At 36.1% G+C, this 20,072-nt stretch overlaps 1 protein-coding gene across 1 annotated transcript in view; it reads right to left on the reverse strand.

Annotated features, from left to right (window-relative positions):
- The window catches only part of EHMT1 (euchromatic histone lysine methyltransferase 1), a 307,779-nt gene that overhangs the window by 12,270 nt on the left and 275,437 nt on the right, over positions 1-20,072 (reverse strand). The gene's annotated exons all lie outside the window — the stretch shown is intronic.

A 20,072-nucleotide genomic window follows, 5' to 3' on the forward strand; every position in this document is an offset into this window, starting at 1 on the left:
TATTTGTTTTGGTTTAAAACAACTGAAATAAGTCATTTTTCAGGGAATACACAAAATCAACCAGGGGGAAGGAAGAATAGCATTAGATGCCTGACAACAACAAAATTCTTTTGAATACCCTTTCAGAATCTGAAAGGTTTCAATATCTATTGCATTAGCATCTACTCAGAAATATTCCAGAATTGTTGTTTTTGTTGTTGTTGTTTAGTTGCTTTTCAGTCGCTTTCAACTCTTCATGACCCCTACTGGGGTTTTCTTGGCAAAGACAATGGAGTTGTTTGCCATTTCATTTTCTAGCTCATTTTATAAGAGATGGCAAAAAAAAAGTTTAAAAACTTCCATTGTATTGGAGACATTTGGGGAATGTGATATGAATGGGGACTGACTATAAGTGGAAAGAGATAGAAAGAAATAAACAAGGATCTTATACATAAATTTACCTTTCATTTATCCATCTACTAGCCCAGTGATGGGCAAACTTTTTAAAGAGGGAGCCAAAGGAAAGGAAATGCTCATGTCAGTCTTTTCTAAGGCAATCTTTTGAAGTTTCATTGTATTCATTGTATTCGTCAGATTAGGAATAATGTCCTGCAGCAGATAGAACATTTCAGGGGGCTGCATCTTGCCCACCAGCCAAAGTTTGCCCATTGCTGTACTAGACTACGCCTACTTCAAATGAATAATATATTAGGGGTTGAGGTACAAGGTTTAGATTATGATACAAATCCTGATCACAAGGATCTTATAATCTATTGTAGTGTGACAGATAAAACACATAGATACATATAATGTACATTATTCATCAACAATCTTTTATTTCTTTTTTTCCCTCCCCCAACAAGCATTAAGCATCACCTATGTGGCTAGGCACTATTAGAAGTTTGGGGCATATAATATAAAAAATGAAAGTCTTCCTTCTCAAGGAGCTTGCATTCTATCAGGTAGACAAAATGTAAAAGGAATAAATGATAAATATTAATTTATTAAATCTCTCATTATTAAGCTTCCTCTTTTCCTTTCTTTCTCATCTCCTCCTATCATTCAGGTGCCTTCTGCCACTATTTCCTCCTTTGTCCCTGCTTCAAATGATGAAATGACCTAACTCAATACAAAGGCTAACCTCTCTCATTGTTCAAGAGATTCCATTCCATCCTATCTCCTCCAATAGACTGTTCCCCTCTGAAATCTTTTTTCACTTATTTTTTCATTTTAATTTTTTTTAATCCTTACTTTCCATCTTAGAATCAATACCATGTATGTGTATGTATGTATATATATATATATACACACATATACACACGTATATATATAAATAAAATAAAAATAAAAGTATAAGATGACCCCAATTTCCTAGTCCCTCTGGCTAACAACCTAGAGTCAATTTGAATTCTTTACTTAAACTCCTACTCCCCACATCCAATCTGTTGCCAAAGTCTGCTAATTTAACCTTCACAATATTTCCTGATATCCTTTTGTCATCTGACACTGCCACTTCTCTGGTGCAGGTTCTCATCACCTCATGTCTAGATTATGCAATATCCTGATAGTGGGTCTGCCTACCTTAAGTCTCTCCTTACTCCAATCCATCCTCTATTCAGCCACTAAAATGATTTTTCTGAAGTACAGATCTAACCATGTGACCACCACTGCCCTCCTCTCAATAAACTCTATTGGCCCCCTATTCCTTCCAAAACCAAACACAGAATTCATAAACCAACCCCTTCTACCTTTCCAGTCTTCTTAACTTCTAGCACATTCTCTTTGGCCCAGTGACACTGGTCTCTTTGCTGTTTCTGGAACTAGAAATTCTCAGTAAAATATGAGATGATATCCCCAACCAAGAAGGAGAAGAAAGGAGGATATTATGTAATATATACACTAAAGAATTCTAAAATGAAATGTTATATGTAGGACCTCCCCATTTTTAGATTTTGATGCCTTTTAATTATGACAGCTGGTTAAGGAGATGTCTCTTGTGACATTTAGTATGAAAGTATCAGGTTTTAAATATCATACAAGAAGAGTTTATATCATATCTCTTGAATTGTAGATCACCCACTGCCTCTAGACTGAAGCCACCAGTCAAAAATAAGAACAGCTGATTCAAACATTCAACAAAGCAGACTGAAGCAGAGTAGCAGTACTGGATTTATAAAAGACTCATCTATCCTGCTATCTTTCCAAAAAGTACCTCAAAATTTATGGTAACTCTCCCTCCCAAAAGCCAATTTTAAATACAAAGCTTCAAGAGCCTATATGACCAAAATACAGACAACAAAAAAGAAAAACTAGCAATCCTAAAGCAAAGGGACAATACAGGTTATCACTAAGAGTGGGATGAAATTCATGCTCAAAATGATCATATTTTATTCAAAGAAGATTATGATAGGTAAAAGGGGCAGGGGTAGAGTAAAGTTGTATATTAACAAGATATACTCCTATGAGGAAATCCAGTAAACAGAGGCAAAGAGTAAGATGGAAAACATTTGTGTAAAAGTCAAAAGAAAAAAAGAAATAGAAGTGAATTTCTCATTACAGAAAGAAGAAATAGATGAGGGAACTAGGGAACAGATCACAAGCCAGATCCAGGGGCCTGAGAGAGTAGTAATGGGAATATCCAGTAATTATCTAGTTATCTTCTGGAGCTTAGTGCCAAAAGCAGAGCAGCATAACTTCTTGATTTGTCTTAGTGTTAATTTCAACCTTCAAAAGGTGGAGGAACCAAGAAGGGAATTCTATTCTGATTTGATTCTTATCAACTGGAAGAAACCAGTTTTTGGAATACCAAAGTGTGAACTTTAAAGGAAATGATCACTCAATCCTAAACTTTATGAATGCAGATTTCAAGGGGACCCAGGAGAAAGGTAGGATCCTATGGATTAAAATGCTTCAGGGAAAATCAGTATAGGAGGAATGGGAAATACTCAATGAAATTCTAAAGACACTAATGGAAACAATTCCAATAAGGAGAAAAAAATGGATTGTTTGAAAAGAATGAAATGGATAGACAGGGAACTCATCAACAAACCTAGATTTAAAAAGGAAATATTTAAGTGGCTAAAAAGAAGTTAGGCAACAGAAGACAAACATGAGTAATGAAGAGCCTTATATAAAAAGAACAGAAATGCTTACCCTCAGAATGAACTGAGGGAAGTTAGGACAATGGAAAAGGGCCGTTATTGTTGTTTTTAACTATATTGGGAGAAAAGGGATCAAAGAAGGTGAGGAGCTTTGCTTGGGTGAGGTAAAAATGATCACTGACAAGAGTGAAAAGGTACTCTTATTTCATTTGCTTTCTTTCCAAAGAAGAATAATCTTTACATTGGTAATGACAGAACAAAACTGACTAATACTTAAGATAAGACAGAGGATACAAGTCATCCAACCAGAGGAAGACATTTTCTGGTCCTGAAAGAACTGGCAGAGGTGATTGCTGAGTCACTGCCAATGATATCTGAACAATCGAGAGAAGCAGAAGAGGCAGCCCAAGAGTGGAAAATATTCTCATTTTGAAGACAACAGAATCTGCATACAATAGGCCAATGAGCTTGACTAAATTTCCTGGGAAATTCAAGAATGGATCATTAAAGAGATGGTTAGAAAATAATTAGGAAGGGAAGCAGTGATTTAAAAAAGAATCAGAGTGGATTCATCAAGAACAGTCATGCTAGATTAACTTAATTTCCTTTTCTGACTGTACGGTGTTGTAGCCAAATAAGTAAATATGTCATAGGGCTGCATTAGGAGGGGCAAAACTTCCAAGAATAAAACTTCCAGGGTGAAAATTTCATTGCATCATGTCTTCTCAGACCTCATGCCAGTCAATCAGTCAAAAAACATTTAGTTCATCAAATACTACGTACCACATTAAGCATTGCATATACAATTAAGTTAAAAAAAAAAAGCCATTGCAGATCTTGAGGAGTTCACTATTTAATGGAGGAGGCAACATGCAAACAACTACATCCAAACAAGATATGTGCAGGACAAACTGGAGATAATTTTGGAAGGCACTAAGATTTAGGAGGTCTGAGAAAGGCTTCTAGCAGAAGATGAGACTTTAGCCAAGACTTAAAGGAAGTCAGGAGATGAGCGAGAACATTCCAGGAATGAAACACAGTAATGAAAATAGCTGGAGTCATGAAATGGTGTGTTGTGTGCAAGGCCAATGTTATTGGATAACAGAGAATAAGGTGTAATAAGATCAGAAAGGTCTGAAGGGGCTGGGTTGTGAAGGCATTCAAAGCCCAAGAAAGGATTTTATATAAGATCTTGGAGGTGAAAAGGAGCTACTAGAATTGCCTGAATAGGGAAGTGATATAGTCAAATCTGCATTTAAAGATCTATTAGACAGCTGATTGGATGATGGACTAGAGTGGGGAAATGTTTAGGCAGGGAGATTAGCCAGTAAACAACTGCAAATTCTAGACATAAGATAATGAGGGCCTGCCCCAGGGTGGTAATTATGGTAAACGATTTTATGAAGGTAAAATGGCAGAACTTGGCAACTAATTGGATGTGGGAGGGAGGAGTAGAGAGTTGAAGATAAGCCCAGGTACCTTCAACAATGGAATCTAGAGTCCCCAAACTTGTGGCTTAGTGAGATCTGATGAACCCCAAGTTTTAGAAATAGCTTATAAATTGGAGACCCCAAAGCTTGTGCTTGTTCCCTGTTCATGAGAATCCACCCTGAAGGGAATCTCAGACTAGCAGTTGCAGACTGAATAATGGACCCCAGGGTAAATGCTAAATACCCTTTTGTCTTGGGTAGTCTTCCTCATAGTATCTGAGACCCTAACCTAGGAGGACACACCTGGGCAGGGACCATCCTTTGGAATCCATTGTGTAAGCAGCCCCATCCCTTACACCCTAGCCTCTAGCTATGATTCCTTTCCCAAGCTTGATTGTATCCAGTCAGTATAAAGTCAATCATCTCTCCCAGCCCCTGGATCTTCCCAAATGGTATCGTCATCTAGCTAGGTGGCACTCCCAAGGGGATCAGGGAGCAGAGCGAAGCAGTGTTCATTTAGACTCTGCACAAGGCGCAGCTCTGCAAAAAAGGCCAGGTAGCCCTCATCCCCCTTTCCCTTGATTAAAGAGTGATTTTATGACTATTTAATAGTTCTGCGTTTTTTTCTAAGTTAACAGAAGTTTGAAAGGAAGAGGGTTTGGGGAAAAGATAATTAATTCAATTTTGGATACATCAAACTTGAGATGTCCAATATACAGTTGAAGATGTAAGACTAGAGGTGTGAAAGGAAATTCTTGGTTCTCTTGGCCTATTCTGAGTTTATGTTAGTGAAAAGGGAATCCTTTATTCTCTTTGCCTAGTTGAAGTTAACACTTCAGTTAACAATAACTTAAGTACCCTTACTTAGTACCTCACCAGATTATGAAGACAGGATTAACTCTCCTTTGTTTACTTTTTGAATTGAATCAACAAAAGCTTAAGCACCCCAATACTTAGCATTAGGTGGAGGAGCTGGCTACCCTTTCAACTCAATCAGCCAGGAAATGAGAATTCATACCTCAATCAGCCAGGAATCTGTGAACCCTTTTGTTGAGTCTCCAGAAGGTGAGAAGTGGTTCCCACAACAGTGCTAGGCAATTTGGAAGCTGTGATTGGCCCTTGTGAAGAGGGGAAGGGACAAGAAGTCACTATAAAAGACCCTGAATTTCTGGGGTTAGGGAAGCTGACTTCAAAGTCAGCTTCAAGAAGAAGGTAAACTCAAAGAAGAAAGTTGGCCACAGGAATCACAGTCAGTTCAAGTCATTGTCTTGACCTGCCTCTTGGAGGGAACTTGGGTGAGTTGGATAGCTGGCTTTCCCTTCCTGTCTTCTGGAGAGTTTAATTCCAGTTGAAGGTCAACAAGTCCTGGCTGAGTCAAGTCCTGGAGTAATATTTAGTTAGATAGGCTAATGTTTTCTCTACCCATTTGTATTTCTCTGCTTTCACCCTTTCCACCTCTTTTGTAAATAAAAGCTATTAAAGTCATTTCAACTTTGAGCAATAATACTTTGAATTGGCATTCATCATTATTTATAATTTTTGTATATTTAGTCAAACTATTAATTTTTAACCTATACATAGGTCAGGAGAGATATTAAGGCTAGACAAATAAAATTTGGAAGTCATCTCCACAGAGATGATCACTGAACCTATGTGAGCTGATGTGACCACCAAATGAAAGAGAACATGGGGAATTAAAGAGAATAAGCATTTATATAATGCCTACTATGTGCCAGGTACTGTTCTAAGTACATTTCATTTGAGGAAGACAGAGGGTCCAGGACAGAGCTTAGGGGACACATGATGAAGAGCTGTAATCTGGATAAAGATCCAGTAAAGGAAATTGAGAAAGTGGTTATTCAGGTAGGAGCAAGCAGTGTCATTATAATACTGTGTTCAGTTCTGAATGCCACAGTTTAAGAAGGGAATTGATAAGCAGAATTAAGGCCACATTATATGAGGATTGGATGAAAGAATTAGTTTAATCTGGAGAAAAGGAATACATAACTGGAATATAACTGTCTTCAAGTTTTGAAGGACTCTGTCATGTGGAAGAGTGATCAGATCTATTTTTTTTTCTGGGCCCCAAAGTGCAGTAGCAGGAACAATGGGTGGATGTTTAAAAGAGATAAATTTAGGCATGATGCTCAAAAGAACTTGCTATCAATTAGAGACATCCAAAAGTGAAATGGGATCCTCAAGAGGAGATGGGTTATTAGAAGCATATGTGCAGATAATGGACATATAACATTTATCAGGTGTTTTATTTGAGATTCCTTTTGGACTGGACTCTATGGTTAATGAGATCCTTTTAAACTTTCGAATGCTCTAATTCTGGCTATATACATAAAAAATGGGGTTACTGAGAAAAGCAGGATGTAGGTTAAGGCAAGGAACAAGGAACTGAGGAAGACTTTACTAACTTGAGAATTGGGGGTTAAAGTATGTAAGAGGGAGATTTTGGGTATTTTATAGATATGTATTTAAAATGTGGCCGCCAGGAATCAACAATTCAGATTGATTCCGTAATTAAATCAAACCCAAGTCAGCATCTGGTTGAGGCAGTTTATTTACAATTAGGAAGGTAAAGGTATGGGAATAAAGAGAAAGGGAGAGGCTAGTCCAGGCCTGCAGAGGCCTGGATGAGAGAGAAGGTTAAAAGGCTAAATAAATTAGGCTGCAAGCCATAAGGCCTAGCAACCAGATAGGCTGGTGCCTACTTAAGGCAGAGTTTGGAAGCAGCCTAGGTAGGCCGAGGAAGTCAGCCTAACTTACCCACGTGACAATACAGAGTAGAAGCCTTCTGTGGTCTCAAGGGAGGTCCTTCAGCACCAAGTTAGAAGCAGGAACTCCCTCCACAGGAAGTAAACAACATATTTAAAGAGAAAGTGTCTTTCATCACTTTCAGTGGGTCCACCTCTAATTCAAGTGGACAAATGGCAGTCTCTACACTGATTTTGGACTGCCCAAAGGGCAGTCCCTAGTTCTTGATTTGTTACTTATTGTCACGTGTGGGTAACTCATCTCCCCTCCCCATTAATGGAGGTGAGGATTACATCATTCTATGCCTAGGGTAAGTAAGAGTTTAGCTATGACTGGGCTAGAGTTAATTCCATTTACACAAGTAGTTTTTCAATTGAGATTTAAAGGAAGAAAAAGAATTCAAGAAAGGTTATTGGAGGAGGAAAAGTATTCCAAGCATAAGGAATGAGAAAAATTTCAATGGCGTATTTACGGGACAGAGTAGCCTAGTTTACTGCTTCTATTAAATGAAGAGTACATTATAAATATCCCTGATCTCAAATAAAAAATAAAGCTTTTTCTAGAGGCTAGTTATCATTCCTTTTCCCTTAGACAAAAGCTTCAAAGGCACTACTGGGGATGGGCATTTCTTAAGTCATTCTCTCTAACAGGTCATATATAGCTAGTGGCTGTATCAAAGAAATATCAATAGTTAAGAACTTCTGCTTAGCCTTTAGGGTGAAATGGTCCACAAACAATGGGGGACATCTATTATGCATTTTTGAGAAATGAGTATAAATTGTGGAAGTTGAAATGTTGATTTCAAAAACTGAAAACAAGAGCATGAGAAGTCAGGAATTCAATTCATAATCCATTTAAAATTGGGGGGGGGGAGGAGGTTGAGGTTGGGATGCAGTAATTTGAGGCATGATGCATGCACACCAAAGATGCTTTAACATATTGTAGAAACTGTATGGGGGGAGGGGGTGTATTTCTATTTTCTAGGAACTGACATTCTAATTGAGAAGACAATGCACACACAGGGAAAGCATGGGATACTTTGTCACTGAAAAACTTCAACAAATATATCAGCACAACAAAGAAAATAAAAGCACTGAGAAGGTAATGAAGAATTAGAGCATTATTTCTGCATATTTTTTCCCAAAGACAATGTATATAAAGTAAGCACATCTAGGTAGAAATATCTTCAAGGCTAGAATTCTAGATTTGAGACTATGTAGTATAGAGGTGGTAATGAGAAGCTTAAGCCTGCTATAGTTGAAAAAATACTTCTAATTCAATAAGCCCAAGTTCTAAAATTATTGAGCAGACATTATCTACTTCTTAAGAACTCTGGAAAAAATTGAAAAGTAGTATGGCAGGCTTATACTAGCACAGTATCTAGGATACCATGGTAAATTTCAAGTGAATGTGTTTTGAGGGGAAAATCCTAAGCAAATAACTGATTCTAAGGAGTTGCTTGAGGCATACAGAGGTGGTGGCACATGCACTGACTTAGAATTCATTCAGTTATTCTATAGACATTAACATTTATTCAATGCTTATTGAGAACATAATACCACATTAGGTGCTAAGAGAGATGGAGTTTATATAAACTATAGATCCTGATATGCTAGCTTCTACTAGGTGAATGACAGATAAGATAAAAACAGAAATATATGTTACTTTAAAAAAAGCAATAAATAAGCATTTATTAAGTATCTATTGAATGCCAAGCACTGTGTGGACAAGTTACTTATATCTCATGACAGAAATAGAATTTGAACCCATCTGCTTCATTGAAAAGCTAGCACTCTATAGAGACTTTATGCCAACTCTTTCAAGTCTGATGTCCAAGATAAGTCAGGAGCTGACACAAATATATAAGAATGTCATTCTCTAATATTAAGGTGACAAAAAAATATAAACAACTTTCAAAACAAGATCTGCATACCATTATATATGAAAAAATACTCCAATGCCCAAAATAAAAAAAATAAGCAAATTTTAAAAACTGAAGTTTCACTTCATATACATCAAAACGGCAAAAATAATGATTAAAACTGTCAGTGTTGAAGGGTCTCAAGATAGGCTCATGAAGGCACTGTTAGTGGAACTGTCAAATGGTTTGATCATTCTGGGGAAAAAAATGCAGTTATTTGAGAAAAACAATCAAATTGTTCAGATCCATGAACCAAGTAATTCCACTACTAGGCATGTCTTACAAAGAAATGAAAGTAAAAAATAAATGTTCTAGATAATTCCAAAAGGTCTTTTCTATTTTGGGAAGTAGCAAAACCTGAAAAAAAAATTGCATACCTTGCCAACTGGTGAATGGCTAAACAAATTATGTTATCCTGACTATGAGGAACTCTCAATCTAATGGGGAAGGATAATATATCCCAGTCCATCAAAAAAAGTACAAACAAGCTATGTACAGAATAAACTGGAAATAATAAACAAAGACAGGACCCTATTGGGAAAGGCTTCTTTGAAAAAGACAGAACAATGGTTGGGACTTAAAGGGAAGAGACAGATGAGGAAGGAGAATATTCCAGGAATAGGACATAATATCTTCAAATTAGAGCAAAACTATATATACACCTTCTTTTTCAAATGACTATCTATAAACAGTTGCAATATTAAGATTCTAAAAGAACTATTTTGACATTTACCCTCATTAGAATACAGTTCTAGGGGGCAGCTGGGTAGCTCAGTGGAGTGAGAGTCAGGCCTAGAGACAGGAGGTCCTAGGTTCAAACCCGGCCTCAGCCACTTCCCAGCTGTGTGACCCTGGGCAAGTCACTTGACCCCCATTGCCCACCCTTACCAATCTTCTACCTATGAGACAATACACCGAAGTACAAGGGTTTAAAAAAAAAAAAGAAATCAAATTAAAAAAAGAAAAAAAGAATACAGTTTTCATCCTTATGCAATTCCTTCAGATTGTATACTTGTAATTACCTTTATTTTTCTCATGATTTCCATCTATTTCAAAGCTCCTTTTTAACTTGTTTTTCATCAAAAATATTTGAAAATTCTATTTATTTTATTGAAGAGCTATATTTTTTTTCAGAATATCTCATTCTGTGTTCTTTGCTTTTCTAAAGTTATAGTTGATAAATTTTGTGCAAGTCTATTTCTGGTTGCTCAATATTTGAATTCTTTCTACTTACATTTCTTTCTTTGTTTAAAAGTTCTTTATTTTGGCACTGATATTCCTTTTTCATTTTGGGATATTTGTTCAGGATGTGATTTGTGGATTATTTCTATTTTCATATTGGTCTCTTGTTCTAATATGTCTGGGAAATTTTCTTTAATGATTTCTTGAAATATGATATCCAGATAGGGGAGGGAGGATTGCTTTTATTTTGTTCATGGACTTAAAGTAATCCTCTGACTCGAGTTATTTCTCTTTGATTTTTCTAGGTCAGTTATTTTGGATATGAGATATCTTATATTTTCCTCCATTTTCTCATTCTTTTTTGTTTTAAGAATTCTTATTCTCTGGAAGTTATTTTTCCATTCAGTCTATTTTGATTTTTAGGAACTTCGGAACTTTTAGGAACTAATTAGCCATTAACTAGTTATTTCTCTCTCTTGCCACCCTACTTCATCCTTTTGTCATACTATATCTTTTATACCTCTTCTTCAGAATGTTTTATTGGTTACATGATGGAAACTCATTCACACCCACAACATGATTTTCCATTATCTTCTTTGTGATGTTCACCTTTAGTTTTTTAGAATCAGTGGTATACTAGGTTTTGTTGCCATACAAGCATTATTGACAAAATGTTTGTATTCAAAGTTTTTGCCATTACAGGAAGTCTGAGGTCAGAGAAAGTGCTTTAAAGTTGCCCATAAGCAATCCTGCCTATTTTTCTTTCTTTCTTTTTTTTTTTTAATTTTTTTTTAAAACTCTGACTTTCCATCTTGGAGCCAAGCAAAAGAGTGGTAAGGGTAGGCAATGGGGGTCAAGTGACTTGCCCAGGGTCACACAGCTGGGAAGTGTCTGAGGACAGATTTGAACCTAGGACCTCCTGTCTCTAGGCCTGGCTCTCAATCCACTGAACTACCCAGCTGCCCCCATATTTTTCTCCTTTTTAACCTAGAGCTCTACTTGTTATCCAGCCCATGCATACACATTTTGACAAGCTCTATATGTTGTCCAATCAAATCCAAGTTGAAATCTAGTCAATAACCTTCTCATCATCTGGTCTTCCATGTGTGGATGGATAGGCCAAATCCTTTGAGTAATGACAGATCTCTTCCAGGAGTCTCAGCAATATCTTGGATGTTGATATGATCAAAATAATGTTATGAACAAATAGAAACATGTGGAGGGAATCACTGCTTAACTTGGGACTTGTGCTGGACTTCATCAAATCAATTATTTTTGTTGAACATACATTTTCCTGTTTGATATCACACCTGATAATGTTCATCGCAGTCATTGACTAGTGTTTTTGTTTTTCTGTTGTTATAGCTTCCAAAGAAACTTGAATATTGTTTCATAAATAGAACAGATACCTTGTTGTGGAAAATTTGCTCTAACCAGTTAATGCTTTCTAATAATAAATAAACAATAAGTATCTAAGATCTTATATTCTCTCTGTCTTTCAAGCAACTGTGAGATGGCAAAGATTTAGTCAACTGTTGAATTTCACTTGTGAAATGTCCACTCATTTCCTAATACCTTCACTGGAGAAGACCTCAATTAGTATGTAGATGACTCATGATGATTTTGTATTAAAAGAAGGAAATTTAATTAAGTAGCTCCTCATTTGTATTAATTTAAGAATCCTTTTAGTTTGATACATTGTAACTGAGATTTGTAGTAAGAATATAGTCCCAGGCAAGAAACTATGTATGTAACCAGATTAAGAAGGTAGTTCCAGGATGATACCTAAACTATAATTTAAAGAGTGTATATTGCTAGAGTAATTTCAACTGTTATATTAATCCTAAGTGTTATCATGCTAATCATAATTGGGTTAATCCATTCTACAATGTACTCCAAGCAAGCTATTTCATGTAGCAAGTTACAGAGGGAAGAAGGTCATCCAAAGGTTATGGAGAGCTAGCAGGTTGGAAAATGGTGTGAGAGAGACCAAGAGACCTAGAAGGTCCAGAAATGGTCTCTGAGATCTTTTGCTGTGATGGAACCTGCAGACCTCTGGCCCTGTGGTGTCTCTGTCACAATAAAGAAACCAGATCTTTACTCAGAAGGGTTTCCCAGCATCTTATTTTTACAGGGATACCTCTCAGGACCAGGATCTGGATTCAAGATACAGAACCCTCCAGGGACGCCTGAATCCCGCCCCCAAGGAATCTTGATTCTGGACTCCTCTCTCACTTCAATTCCTCCCTTTCTGGGTTCAGGGAACCTCCACCCTTAAAAGAAACTTGTCATTCCTTCTTCCTCTTGTGGGCCCCTGACTGTTATGTGGTCTGTTTCAAGTTTGTCCTGATTTTTAGGTCTATTTCTGTTTTACAGATTTCTGATTTTTCTTTTTGCTAAAACATAGGGAATATTTAGGTATTTTGGCATGTGCACATAAGTATTTTGGTCAAGAGCTTCCTCATTCTGAAGAAAAGCCCTGGGACTAATACTAAATGATTTTTAGTTAGAGATTTCCCTCAGTATAAGGAAGAATATTTGAATGAGTACTCAATGTTTTAAGACTTTCCCTCATAACAGAACATGGTTTTCTCTCAAAGAAGGCTACTCTCATCTATGAGATAGCAACAAAAAACCTGGGATCTTTTTTAATGTCTTAAAGTGAAAGGCTCAGGGTAAATTTTTACTCTGACAAGGACTCACTTGTTCAGAGAGAAAGAATAATTTCACTTGTGATCTGTTTCTGTTTCATTTTTGCCACTGTTTGTTCTGTTGTTTCTTTAAGTCTTTGACTTGTTATGGATTGTGTTACTCCAAGAGAAGCCTTTAAAAATACTCACTTGATCACCAAAAGCATTTTACTTTAGTTATACATACTCATACAAGGTCAGTTAGATTCCTGTGGGTCACATCCAAACTCACAGATACCTGTAGTAAACTTACTGTTTTGTTTATATGCAAAAGAAATTCTTAGACTAGTTACACAGGCTAGAAAGAAAAATGGGAAGTGAGCTGAGCTGTATTCCACCTGATAGCCCACTTGGGAAAAGGCTGCAAGCATGAGGGCAGAGCAGACTTCTTGTTCAGCCTGGAATGACAAAGGTTAAAATTCTGTGAGTATGTATAAAGTTTTAAAAGAAGCTATCTAATTACTTATTTGACATAGTCAAATAATAGAATTTATAGGGACTACTCTTGAGAATTTTACACACAAACACTAGTAATTTCTTCAAAATATTAAACTTACTTGGGGGTGGGTGGGTTTGGGAATGGATCAGAGTTAAGAACTTAGATTTTAGAATTTACTTTTTCCTTTTAGAAAATAAAGGAGATACTCTACTCCCAGTGTTTTCTTTTCTAATCTGTTTATTTGTAGAATCCGTTTCAATTTATTTTCACAGATACTTTCAAACTTTACCTTAGTTCATATCTCTACCCTCAGTCTGGAGGGGAGAGGAAATTTTGAATAATAAAACTTACTATTGTTTACATATAAATTTCTAGGTGTTGTTTTCTCTCTCTCCCACCATCAATGCTGGCCACATTGAAATGAGACAGAAACAAAAAAAACCATATTAAAATAATTGGGAACTAAGTATAGGACAGAGAGAAATACTTTTAATTTCTCCATTGGAAATTTCTAAATTATACCCTGTTTCAAAATAATGAGTATATATGTTAAAAGTTAACAATTCCAAGTTAGAGAATTGAATTGCTTTGAAAATGATAAATATGATAAATTTTAATTGGGAAGTATGCTCTTAGTGTTTGGAATTAGAAACTTAGAAAACTTTCAAGTTCTGAATATGGATATTATAATTCAGTATTTCAAAATGTCTCTCCATCAAACTTTACAGGGTTTACAGATAGTACTTGATCCAGTGTACTCTAGTCAAAGTTTCCAATAATAATTCTAAAATCCACCTGGTGGACAAAATAATAGATTTTGATCTCTGATAACCTGTTGTCCATTATATAAGTTTTTGATACTGTTACACATCATTAATGGTTTGAATTTTGGAAAAGGGGAATTAAAGTCTGAGTTTTCAGAGTGATGCCCAAAATGATCCCATTGAACTCTCATCAGAATTAAATTTCAAAAAAATGTACTAAGTAATTTACCCTGAAGTTACTGTCTAAAAACTAAATCTTTTTATATAAACTTTGCTCTGAAAACCCCTTATGATCTTCTTGGTATCTTTTAATTAAGAAAATAATCATTGTATTCTTAGTATTGTCTCTGAAGCTCCATTCTGAATATTTAAATATTTGCCACTATATTAAAACTTCTGTATCTCACTCTTAATATGTTGTCTGATATAATTTGGAAGTAAGTTTTTCTGTTAATTGTCTTTCGACTTAAGGGACTTCTTAATATATCGCAATATAATTTGTCTAAACTATTACTACAAGTCTGATCATAGTTCTATACTGTGCTCCTGTTACTCCTTTTATTTCAAATACACTTCAGCATTCTAATAAAGGAAATTGTATATGAATCTGATCACATGAAGAGATTTAAGCAAAAAGATAAAGAGTTTCTTCATGAAGTAAAACTTGTACCATGAATGAGAAAACCTAGCAGAATAGTCTAATCCTGAAGTTCAAAAACCTAATATTGTATATCTTACCTCTCTATGTTACTCTTACTTTAAATTAAGAGACTGATAATTGTTTCCTTGTCCTTTTCTGAGTATATCCTTGGAATTTCTTCAAATGGCTGAACTCCTTCTAGTCTCTACTTTTAGAATTCTCAGATTCTTGAGGGAATTGGGATATCTTGAGATATGTCGTTTCTTCCCTTCTAACAGACTAAAGATTGCTTTTACCTTAAGTTTTCATCTGATCATTTGCTACATGCAAACTGCTGCTGCTATCCTGTGTTGAAGCCTGTGGTTCCTGTCTCCCTAATGGAGAACCTCCACTACTTCCTTTTTTTGCATGCTGGCCTAAAAGATGAGGTTTGGTGAATGACTGTGGTCTCTGACAGCTTGCTAATTCTGTGTAGATGTTAGAAATCATACTAGGTATGCCCTAAAAAAAATGATGTTTGAATCCATTACAGGACTTTGCTATTTGAGACAAAATATTGAGAATTTTATGTGAATATTGTGAATTTTATTCTGAGAGTCTTCCTTTCAGGAATGATTGTTATGAGGCTATTGGGACACCAGGCATGACATCAGCAAAACACAACTGGCTATTATTCCCTTGATAATGGTCAGAGGAACAACTTGGGGACACCCAGGTAGAACTCCATTCTGCCTCAGCTGTCAATTTAAGCCAATTCTAAGCCAGATCGGACCACTTTTGTCATTCCCATGCCTCTATCTTCTGCCTGAGATTAAGCAAGGAACTTGTTTACTTATATCTCCTTTCTTCCTTCTCATATAGCAAACTCTTAGGTTTATAAGTCTGTATAAGTCTGCAAGGATTTTCTTTTACAAGTAGCATACTTTGAAGCATTTTTCTACAAGAAATGCCTCATCACAAAGCTCTCTGCTATATGCATTCTGACTTTGTTTCTGTATGTGTGAAGATCAAATCCTACAACATTTCTACTCTCTCTCTGGGTATGATAAAGCAGATCTTTCTAGTCCCACAAGTGGAAATGTATGACCCCTTTGCTAGTGCCATGATTAATAGTTTCTGTCTCCTCTTGAAATGCAATTATGCTGACTGTGAGAGGGTAGGTATGTATGTATGTAAGGAAAAGATTGAGAAATGTTTCAACTGCCAGGTGTCAAACTGGAAAAAAACAATACTGGGGGGAGTGTAAAAAGACATCTCTCCGGCAGTTACTAAGGACAAGAGTGTAAATGAGAAATTTTCTATCCAATCAGGCATGATTAGAATCTGAGTCATCAAATGATCTTGGCCAATTATAAAATACTGGTTTGGAAAATGTTATTGTCAACCTATTCTTATAAAATTCCTAAGCACCATCATCTTTCCCATTTCCTCGATGTCATTCATTGTTCAGCTCACACCAGAGAAACTTATTCCCTTGAAATTATAGAAGAGATTCCATAGCATATCATTTGTGTAGCTTTGTTTCCAGCTATACCACCTCCTACCACTCCAAAGTGACCAAACAAAACTCCTGAGTCCTCAGGTGAATATTTGGACTCTGACACTGACCTTGCTGATCACAACAACTGTTCCAGCAACTGTGACTTGGTTAGATATAACTTTCATTATTCCTGAAGAACCATCCAGACAACAGGCATGTGCTATTGTAGAGTTTCCTTTCTAGACCTATAACTCTGGACTATCAGCACCAGTGGACCTCATTCCTGCTTGGGAACAACATTTCATCACCTGATGCAGCCCATCTCATTGCTGTGGACAATCCTCAAGAAAAGAACATTGCCATCACCTCAGATCAATAATTATCAACCCAGAAACCCCTATTACTTGCAGTCCCTTATACTTCTGTGCCAGTGTCTCCAATGACCTCTGCCTATTCTCATTCCTCTTCTTAAACTGCCATCTGGTCCATGCATCCCCCATAAAGTACGCTCTATGCATTTAGACTATATCGGTCCATTCCCAGATTTATCTGGGGAGGGCCAAAGGGGGGAAATATAAGAAGGAAATTTATTAAGCAGACCCTCATTTGTATTAGCCTAAGAATTCCTTTAGTTTGATACCTTTTGCCAATGTGATTTGTAATACAAATATAGCCCAAGATAAGAGTCTATGTATGTAACCAGATTAACAACATAGTCCCAGGATAATACCTGAATTATAATTTAATGTGTGTAATATTGTTAGAGTAATTTTAAGTGTGGTACTAGTAAGTTACTATGTTAATCATAAGTACAGTAATCCATTCTACAGTGTACTCTAAGCAAGCTAGCTCCTGTAGGAAGCTACAGGGAGCTGAAGATCATCCAAGGGTCATGGAGGGGGACTTAACAGGTTCAAAAATGGTGTCAGAGATCAGGAGACCTAGCAGGTCAGAAATGGTCTCCAAGACATTGGGGTGGAGGGTGGGGTTAGTGTCACGTAGGCAAAAACATTTAACTATAAAAGCATACCTATTTTGCAAGATAAGGTCTCAGATTTTGAACTGGGAGGAAACCTGTAGACCTCTGGCCCTGTGATTTCTGTCACAAATCTACATCCACAAAGGTTTTTCAATTCAATAGTATAGTTGAGATAGTAGGAATATGCTTGGGTACCTGTTGATGCTTCTTTCATTTACCTATTTTTGGAATCAGTACAGTTTGAGATTTTTCTTATGGCTTGGGAATGTTCTTTACCTTTGGGATACCTTATAAATTGGCTCTTCAGTGTTCTCATGATTTTAATTTGTTGGGTTCAGCCCCATTCTGGATAGAACAAAGTTTGCTGCAATAAAATTTGTAAATCTTTAAATTTTTCTTCTTTTTGTAGTCCTATTTTTGTTTTTTTATACTTGAGTGACCATGAGATGAATTTGCTTAACTAAATAACTTCCCAAACTTTCTCTAGACTGATTATATCCTCCAATATTATTTGTTTCTTTGGGGAGGGAAAGGGTATCCAATCCTTCCAGAAGGATTATACTCAATTTTCCTGGGTCATTCTTGATTATAAGCCCATATCTTTTTTCTTTTTAGAATATTATATTCCAAGCTCCTTTCCCTTTTAAAGTTGAAGCTGCTATATCTTATGTGTGATCTTAAATTGCTTCTTTCAAGCTGCTTGAAGTATTTTTTCTTTGATGTAGTAACCTTGGATTTTAGCTATGACATTTCTAGGAATTCTCTTTTGGGGTTTCTTCTAGGAGGTTATTGGTGGATTCTATTTTCATTTTGCCTCTTGATTCTAAAAGATCTGAGCAGTTTTCACTTCTGATTTTTTAAAAAGTGTTCAGCATGAGGGGAAAAAAAATGGGTTTTAAGAAGTCCAATGATTCATCAATTATCTCTCCTTGCCCAATTTTCTAGGTCAATTTTTTTCTGATATAAAATCTTTCATTTTCCCTTAATTTTTCAACTTTAAAATTTTGTTCTAACAATATCTTACTGTCTCTTGGAGATCCTGGTATCTGTTAGGTCTATTATTATTTTCTGGGAATCTGTTCCTTGAGTAGGATTTTATATATATATATATATATTAAGTGGACTTAAGACCACTTTGCCACATTGTCAGGGGAGACTTCCTTTTTTGTCACCTTTACAGACAAAGCAGTGTCTCTGGCTCACTTCTGGTTCCACTAGGAGGTTGACATCTTGTTTGCCCTGGATAGGTATAGGCTTTGCTGGTGGCCTCCTTTGCAGATGCCTTTCAATATCTGGATAAATTTTTGAGCAGTTCTGGGGTAGAGTAGTCACTTGCTGTTCTTTCTCATTGAACTTCTTGGCCTGGTAAAATTTTTAGGTTTGTGAGAGCTAACGTATCTGTGTTCAACTAGCAATCTCGGCTGGAAGTTCCTTCTTAAGATTTTATAGAGGGGGCAACTGGGTAGCTCAGTGGATTGAGAGACAGGCCTAGAGATGGGAGGTCCTAGGTTCAAGTCTGGCCTCAGACATTTCCCAGCTGTGTGACCCTGGGCAAGTCACTTGACCCCTTACCACTCTTCTGCCTTGGAGCCAATACACAGTATTGACTCCAAGATGGAAGGTAAGGGTTTAAAGAAAAAAAAAAAAGATTTTATAGATAAGTTTATATTGTAATTGGGTATTAGCTTGGGCAGCCATGTCTCCCCATTTGGTAAATCACATCAAATGTTTCATGACTAAGATGTTTTCTGAGCTCTTTCTGTCTCCTAGTCTTAGCAATTTGTTCACCTTTAACTTATGAATGAAATTATTATCGTTTTGTCAATGTTACTTCTGTTGCTCATTGCTCACTTTTGCTTGTTTAAATAATTTAGGGTTAAATCTTAATAATATGATGGTTTTCTAATTATTATTCTTTCTAGTTCATTATATATTTTGATCTTAACTCTAAATTGATTTGGAATGTTTCATTAAGTTAATCATAAAAGTTTGTACCACTTCATCTTCAGCAATTGATGTTAGTATGTAAGCTGCAATGATTTTCATGGTGTTGTTTTTGTAAAAAGTTATAATTAGTATTGAAATGCATAATCATCAAATGATCCATGAAATAATATTTCTCATGAGTTTGAGGCCTACAATTAAAATAAATTCTGCCAACTCCTTTCTTTAATTCTCTAAAGATACCTGTAAGTCATCCTTCCATTTAGCTGTAACTCCTTGCTTTCCTCTGGTTTAATTTCTATGAATACTTTTTTAAAAATAAGAATAATTTCAAGATTTACATTCAGTTCCACACTTGTTTTTCATTAGATAGATATCTCAAATTCAGAATGCCAACAATCAAATTAAAGTTTGTTCATCAAAAACTGTGATGCATAGAATCCTCAGCCTCCTAGAGGTGAAGTGCAAGTGGATAGAATGAAGACATGAGTTCAAATCATTACTTACTAGTTGGCAAGTAAACTCCTTAGGTCTCCATTCCTATATCTATAAAGTGTGGGGGTTAAACTTGATAGCTCCTTAATACCCCTTCAAGTTCTAAATCTATGATCATAAATATGATCTCTTTCTCACTACTCTGCCATTATCACTAAAGATATGCACAAAGATGAGGAGCCATCCCCAGCCTGCCCCTCCATATAGGTTATCATGACCAGGTTGTAAAGGGCTATTCAGAGAAGTTTATATTTCATCACAGATG

Source organism: Gracilinanus agilis, chromosome 2, assembly GCF_016433145.1.
Source record: "Gracilinanus agilis isolate LMUSP501 chromosome 2, AgileGrace, whole genome shotgun sequence".
Classification (NCBI taxonomy): Eukaryota; Metazoa; Chordata; class Mammalia; order Didelphimorphia; family Didelphidae; genus Gracilinanus; species Gracilinanus agilis.